Raw genomic sequence first — 6,865 nt, 5'->3', positions numbered from 1 at the left:
CGTCACCCCACTCTTCTATAATAGTAATTAAAAAAAAATTAAGGTGGGGTCCACTCTTCTATAATAGTAGAAATAAAAAAATTAAGGTGGGATTCACGTGAAGAAGTAGGAGACAATTGCAAAAAAAAAAAAAAAAACACATAAGGTGAGGCCCACGTGAAGAAGTAGGAGACAATTGCCAAAAAAAAAAGGACATTTAAATAATGATAATAAGTTCAGAAAACGGTAAAGGTACGCTTAGAGAAAATTTAAAGAAGAGAAATTCAAGAAAAAAGAAATAACCATTTAAATTGAACACAAAAACCGCTAAAGAGGTCATAAAACCAAAAGATTTAAAACTTATACTTTTGGGTCTAAGTTTAGACACATACGTCTCACACAAATAATGAGAAATAACATCAAGAAGAAGGAGACTATTGCAAAAAAAAAAAAAATATATATATATATATATATATATAAAATAAGGTGGGGTCCACGTGAAGAAGTAGGAGACAATTGTAAAAAAAAAAAAAAAAAGGACATTTAAATAATGATAATAAGTTCAGAAAATGGTAAAGGTACGCTTAGAGAAAATTTAAAGAAGAGAAATTCAGGAAAAAAAATAATGATTTAAATTGAACATAAAAACCGCTAAAGAAGTTATAAAACCAAAAGATTTAAAACTTATACCTTTGAGTAAGGATAAAAATGCACTAATTTTAGACACATACGTCTCACACAAATAATGAGAAATAACATCAAGAAGACGAAATATAAACGATCAAGAAACGTGTACACATATTTTCTTAAAATGATGAAGTTGATCTATACTTAAAAAATTAAGACTACAACAGATGCTAACACATGAAAGCGCTTTTCAGTGTTGTTGCGTAGAAAGAGATGATGGCATGAAACTCGGTAGGAGAAGGTGTATTTCAAATCTTTCAATTGGAGAAGCAAACCAGGAAAGTCATATATGGGAGAAGCGGACTAAGTAAAATAATTTATTGATACTTTCAATTAATTGATTTATAATACTTTCTATAATAAAAATTCCATAATTATATTACTAAAAGGTACTCTCTCTGTCCTAATTTATCTGACATAGTTTTGGCATACGAAGTTTAAAAAAGAAAGGAAAGATCTTTGAAACTTGTGGTCTAAAACAAGTCATGGATATTTGTGTGGATTTTAATCATTTCATTAAAGGTAAAAGGGGAAGTTTCAAATTAAATGATTTCTAAACATAAAAATATATCATTCTTTTTAAGACAGATTAAAAAAAAGTGTGGTACTATTTTTTGTGTTGGGCCTGTGCTAGCACGGGGCGTTCATCATTTAGTAACATCAATAAAAGTCGGAAGGACCACGTTCAGAGTATAAATGTCAAATATAATAAATTTTGTGTGTCAATTCGGACATAAACTTATTCGCAGCGACCATAGCTAAAAAGAATGTGGCAAACTTCATTTAGCCTCAATTTTTCCTTAGCTTAGGTTTTGTTCATGGTTAAACAACTTTCTTTTGTAGTGTTAAAAAACATTTTAAGAATTTTTGAGAAAATTGTAATCAAACTAAAAACAATTTAACTTTTGAGAAGTAAGTTGTAAAGATTGAAAATACAACGGAAAAAACGAAAGAGATTGAGCTAGGGTTCGAGAAATAAAGAAAGCACTCTGGACGAGCAAATATCCTTTATTTCCAAGGTGAATGAAGAAATATTGCTATAGAAGTATCCAGAAGGATTTTTATACTAGAGAAAATGACTTTGTGTGGCCATCAGAAACTTTAAGATAAACTTACATAAATAACTACCTTTCTCTTCTTACCATTCGTAGCTATCTTTTCGAAATTATCATTCGTAGCTACCTTTTGTGCATTCGCGTGTATTTGACAGTGTTTTTGCTGTGTTAGAGTGTACATTTTCGCTGTATTTGAGTGTACATGTTCAGTTGTATATTTGAACTTTATTTGAATGTATCTCATATATATTTGGCTCATATGTCTTGTATCTCATATGTATTTGAGCTTCTTGTCTTGCATATGAAAGTATTGTGCTTCATATACATTCAGATACAAGACACTTAGGCCAAATACGTTTTAGATACAGTATGAGCCAAATACATATGACGAAATACACTCAAGCCAAATACACTAAAAAATATAAGGAGAAAAAACTCGGAAAAATACGTAAAAAAAGGGATGTGGTTGACTAGATTCGAACCTAGGTGGGCAGGGCCAAAGCCACACCTAATAACCACTCCAGCCACAAAAGCTTGATGTATTTTAGTATAGCTATGAATGATAATTTCAAAATCACTGTAGCTACTGAATATAAATAAATTAAAAGGTAATTATTATCAATAATTACCTCTTAGAAGTAACTATGCCAAGTAATTATTCCAAACTTTAACGGTTCATGTTTGGGCTTAGTGCCACGAATTGGATTTTTGGCCCAAACAATTAACAAACGCTAGCCCAACGACCCAATTACTACAAGAGATCAGTTTGTTTTTTTCCACTTTTTTGCACGGATTCCCCTTCAAAGGCGTTGGTCTTTAATTTTGCCCCTCAAATTGCTGGTCTTTAATTTTTTTTTCTTCGCTTAAAAAAGTGGCCGAAAATACCTCGGGGTTCTGGGTTCGAAACCTTGCTCAGTGAAAAAAAAAAAAAACCGCAACGCAAGGCTTCACGAAAATCACTTAAGAAAGTTTGCCTTGTGAAATTTTGCAAGGCAGATTTTTTTTTTTTTTACTCTGTTGGAATTCTACAAAAATTAGACCTTGTCTAATTTTGCTACGAAATTCTACTTTCAATTTTTTTTTTTTGACGGAGCAGGAGTTCGAACCCAGAACCTGGGGGTATTTTAGGCGAAGGGCAAATATTAAAGACCAGCAATTTGAGGGGCAAAAATTAAAGACCTCCCCCGAATAACAAGTCGTGCAAATTGCCCCTTTTTTTTTTACGACTAAAGTCGCTGCAAAAGATCAAAAAGTCGCCACCAAAGGTCGCTGCATGTATTGTTGTTACTAAAGGTTTTTTCTGCCGACTGTGGGGTCACCACAAGAACTACACATTTTGTGCTGACTAAGCTTGCCACAAAAAGGAAACAAATATGCGACAGAATTTTTTTCACAAACCAGAGAAATGAAGAAGAAAGAAAAAGAAGCGGTAAAGGAAATTGAGCCTTCAAGAGATATCCCAAAACATGTATAATATGTGTATAATTAGTAAGTATTCGTTGGTTATACATTTATTATACTCAAATTATACAGCAATGATATATTTTTTAAACACGTATTCTATACAACAATGATGATTTTTATACATACGATACATTTTTTATAGGTACAGTAGTGATATATATTCTATACAACAATGATACAGTTTTTATATTTTAAAAAGGCTAAAAAGAGTCTTTTAAGCTTCTTGGGCCATCTGGTTGTCGATAATTGGGGTTGGATGGCTACTTATGTCTTTTTCCCTTTATATTTGGGCACATCTGAGAAGAAATTGCACAGTTTGCTCTTCAGATGTGTTGGTTTTTAATTATTGTCCTTTAGTAATCAAACTTATCACTCGGTATCTTGTTGTTGGTAGAGTAATATTTTTATCCTTGAGTAATCAAACTTATCACTCGGTAACTTGTTCTTGTTGGAGTAATCAAACTTTTTGCCTAGCGGGACATAAGTTCTTTTAAGGGGGCGGGACATAATTCGTGGGATAATACGTTATGAAAATATGAATTTATGCCCCACAGAAGAATTGTTTGCCTTGAGGGAATAAAATTAAAGACCAGCACAGAATAGGAACGAAAATGAAAAAAATGACCCCAAATCTGAAAAATCATACAAACTATTTACAATGGGCTATTCAGCCGAAAATACAAAACAGTAAATATTGGGCCAAGCCCGGTTACACTTTAAAAAACAAGTAAAGAAAAAAGAAAGGGCAATCGTTTGGGGTGGTCTTTAAATTTTCTTTTTCATGTTGAAATCTTTAAATTTTGCCCGGCTAAAACCCATAAGTTCCAGGGTTCGAACCCACGCGCAAAATTTTAAAAAAAAAAATTCGCAAGGCAAGTTTGTTGTTGTTGTTGATGCCTCAAAAAATGATACACTTTCAATAGCAGGCAGACAAAAAAATAAGTTGGGTTGAAGAACTATATGCCTAATTTTAACTTATTTTAAGTACGGTCCGCATAACTTTTAATTTATTCAAAAGTTTATTTTAGATAAATATAAAATAAATTAAAAACATAACTTTGTGAAGGTGATTTGATCAATTTATAAACCGTGTGATCTTATTTACCTCTATGATTGATCGAGATAAGTCAATCCGGCATAACTTTTCTTTCCTTACAAAACGGTCTCAATACAAAGTTTATCCTAAAACTAGCCTAAATATCAAACTTTCAACAATCAATAAAGTTATCTTCTAATTAAACTTATACAAAGTGTGATAGTTGATAATGATAAAATGCTGGTTGAAATAAAATGTGTAATTCCTTAAAAAAAAAGTATGAAATGTCATGCATACAGACCCCAATTACCTTGTCTTGCGTTTTTGTTGTTTAATAAAACGCTTGAGCGGGGGTTGAAGAACCTCATTATTTTGTGGGCGAAAGCTCAAAGTTGCAATGCGAAGGGCAAAAATTAAAGACCAGCAATATGAGGGGCATAATTTAAAGACCACAAATATGAGGGGCAAAATTTAAAGACCACCCCAAAAGAAGGGCACTCCGCGCAAAAAAATGAAAAAGAAAAGGGTAAATTCTCTTCAGCCCAAAGTTATCTGTAGCCCAAAATTCATGTAACTCCAATGACCCCTCAAGTTGAGAGTCCGCAACTTAAATGACCTCAAAAGTGAAATTTTGATCCAAAATAATTTATTTTTTAAAAAAGGTTAAAAAAGTGCCTTTTGCGCATAAAATTAGTGTGCAATAGGACTTAACTGTGACGGCTACAGTTAACTTCTATTGCGCATTAATTTTATGCGCAAAAGGGGTTAGTTTTATTTTCCCCACACTTTGTGTAATTTCAAAGTTTTGAAATTCAAGTTTTTTTCATACTTTGACCAAAGATTATTCTCGTTTCAAAACTCTGGAATATCAATATCTTATATAGAACCTGATAGCTTTTTCTGCGAATAATACTGTAAGCTCAATACATCAAGTATACCTAAACGTTTGGATCGTCATTTTAGGGGTTGTAAAGTGCCCCGAAGTAAGTTTTGTTTGGAAACTTGTTATCAATAGGTTTAAGTGTTTTATTTTATAAGGTTTTGATTTAAGCGTTTTATTATTTAGTCAAGGCATTACTTTATTTCGAATATGTCGAGATTTTTTTCATAATTAATTTGGGACGTCGCACGAGTTATTAATAAACGATAATAAAGACTAAGATAATTAAGTATCATTAAGAAAATAATACCAAAAAGAATATAATATTAACATAAAATGTATAATTTATTTACATATACACAGTCTCTAATGGGTCCCACATGTGGGAGCCTTTAGAGTAACTTTAAGTCCCACATGTGGGGGCCTTTAGAGTAACCTTAGGTCTAAGGCGATTCCTACCACCCTCACCATCATTTCCATCCCCCTTCTTCCTTTTAATAATAGGATGCTTTATGTCATGATCATCCTTCTTTCCCTTCCTTGCGCCCTTGAGCATAATATGCTTCTTTAGGCACGGAGGTGTGTTTTGTATGGTCGAATCTCATCGGCATCGGGAGACGGGTTATTCTTTCATAAGATGAGTCCATAGGCGCAGAAGGATAAACCTGAAATAACATATAAAAAATTAGTATTAATTTTAATTTAGATTTAATTAATACATTATCTTTTGGTAAAAAATCAAACTTGTGTGTCGATGGGCTCCTGAGATGGATGATGAGAAGGATCCTCAGTTGGCTCCTTGGCGGTCTCCCGAGCGGGCTCTAGTGAGTTCCGAGCCGAAGGAACACAAATTGACGGGAGGATCTAAAAAATGGAAAATTATATGATAATCAGTATAAGTATTTGAATTTGTTAAAATAATTATTTTAAACACTTTCATCTTAGCTGTGAAACATGTCGAAGTCCATGAATGTGTAGTCGTACTCCAGCTCCCTACCACCCTGTAGATCACGAACTGGCCGCTCACCCTGTGGATGACAAATCCAAAACTGCAGATATTGATGCCTCTCTTCGATTACAGTCCTATGTGATCCGAATATATCTCTCGCAAGATATATAGAGGTGTCGACGGTTTAAGATTATCAACGGGCGCTCATTTCGAAGTTGACGGGAACCTTGAAGTCGACGGATGCTGAAGTTAACGGGAACCTTGAAGTCGATGATGCTGCTGGGATAGAAGGGAAATGGGAGCATGCTCATTAGGATCATTACTATACGGAGGTCTTCACCGCCACCACCTCAGCCACCAGCCCCTCGGCCACGAGTCTGTCCCCAGATATCACCCTCTTGGGAGGCACAAATCGTAATGGGCTCCATCAACTCCTGAAACTTACGGCGGCTACCGAGGCTCCTCAATATATAATGGGTGTCCATTTACACCGTGTCAGACAAATGATATCTAAAGACGGTGGCCTCGCGGTGCGGAGATGAAATGTGTGAGTCTTTGGTCGCCATCGCTCAATCATGACCGTCATAAGAGCCCTATCATATTGTGATAAAACCAATGGTAGATACCGCCCCGATAAAGTATATCTAAGACGAAGGATGTGGGGGTAAGCACCAAAAGATCCACGCGTATTCCACCGCATGGGATGGAACAACACCATTGGATTCTATCACCTCATCCCATAATAGCTGGGACCTATGATTAGACTGTAGATGAATCGATGGATCGAAGGGCCCCGGATGAAGGTTGAGATCCAT

This window comes from Lycium ferocissimum, chromosome 8 (genome assembly GCF_029784015.1).
Source record: "Lycium ferocissimum isolate CSIRO_LF1 chromosome 8, AGI_CSIRO_Lferr_CH_V1, whole genome shotgun sequence".
Classification (NCBI taxonomy): Eukaryota; Viridiplantae; Streptophyta; class Magnoliopsida; order Solanales; family Solanaceae; genus Lycium; species Lycium ferocissimum.
Note: the sequence above shows the minus strand (reverse complement) of the source record.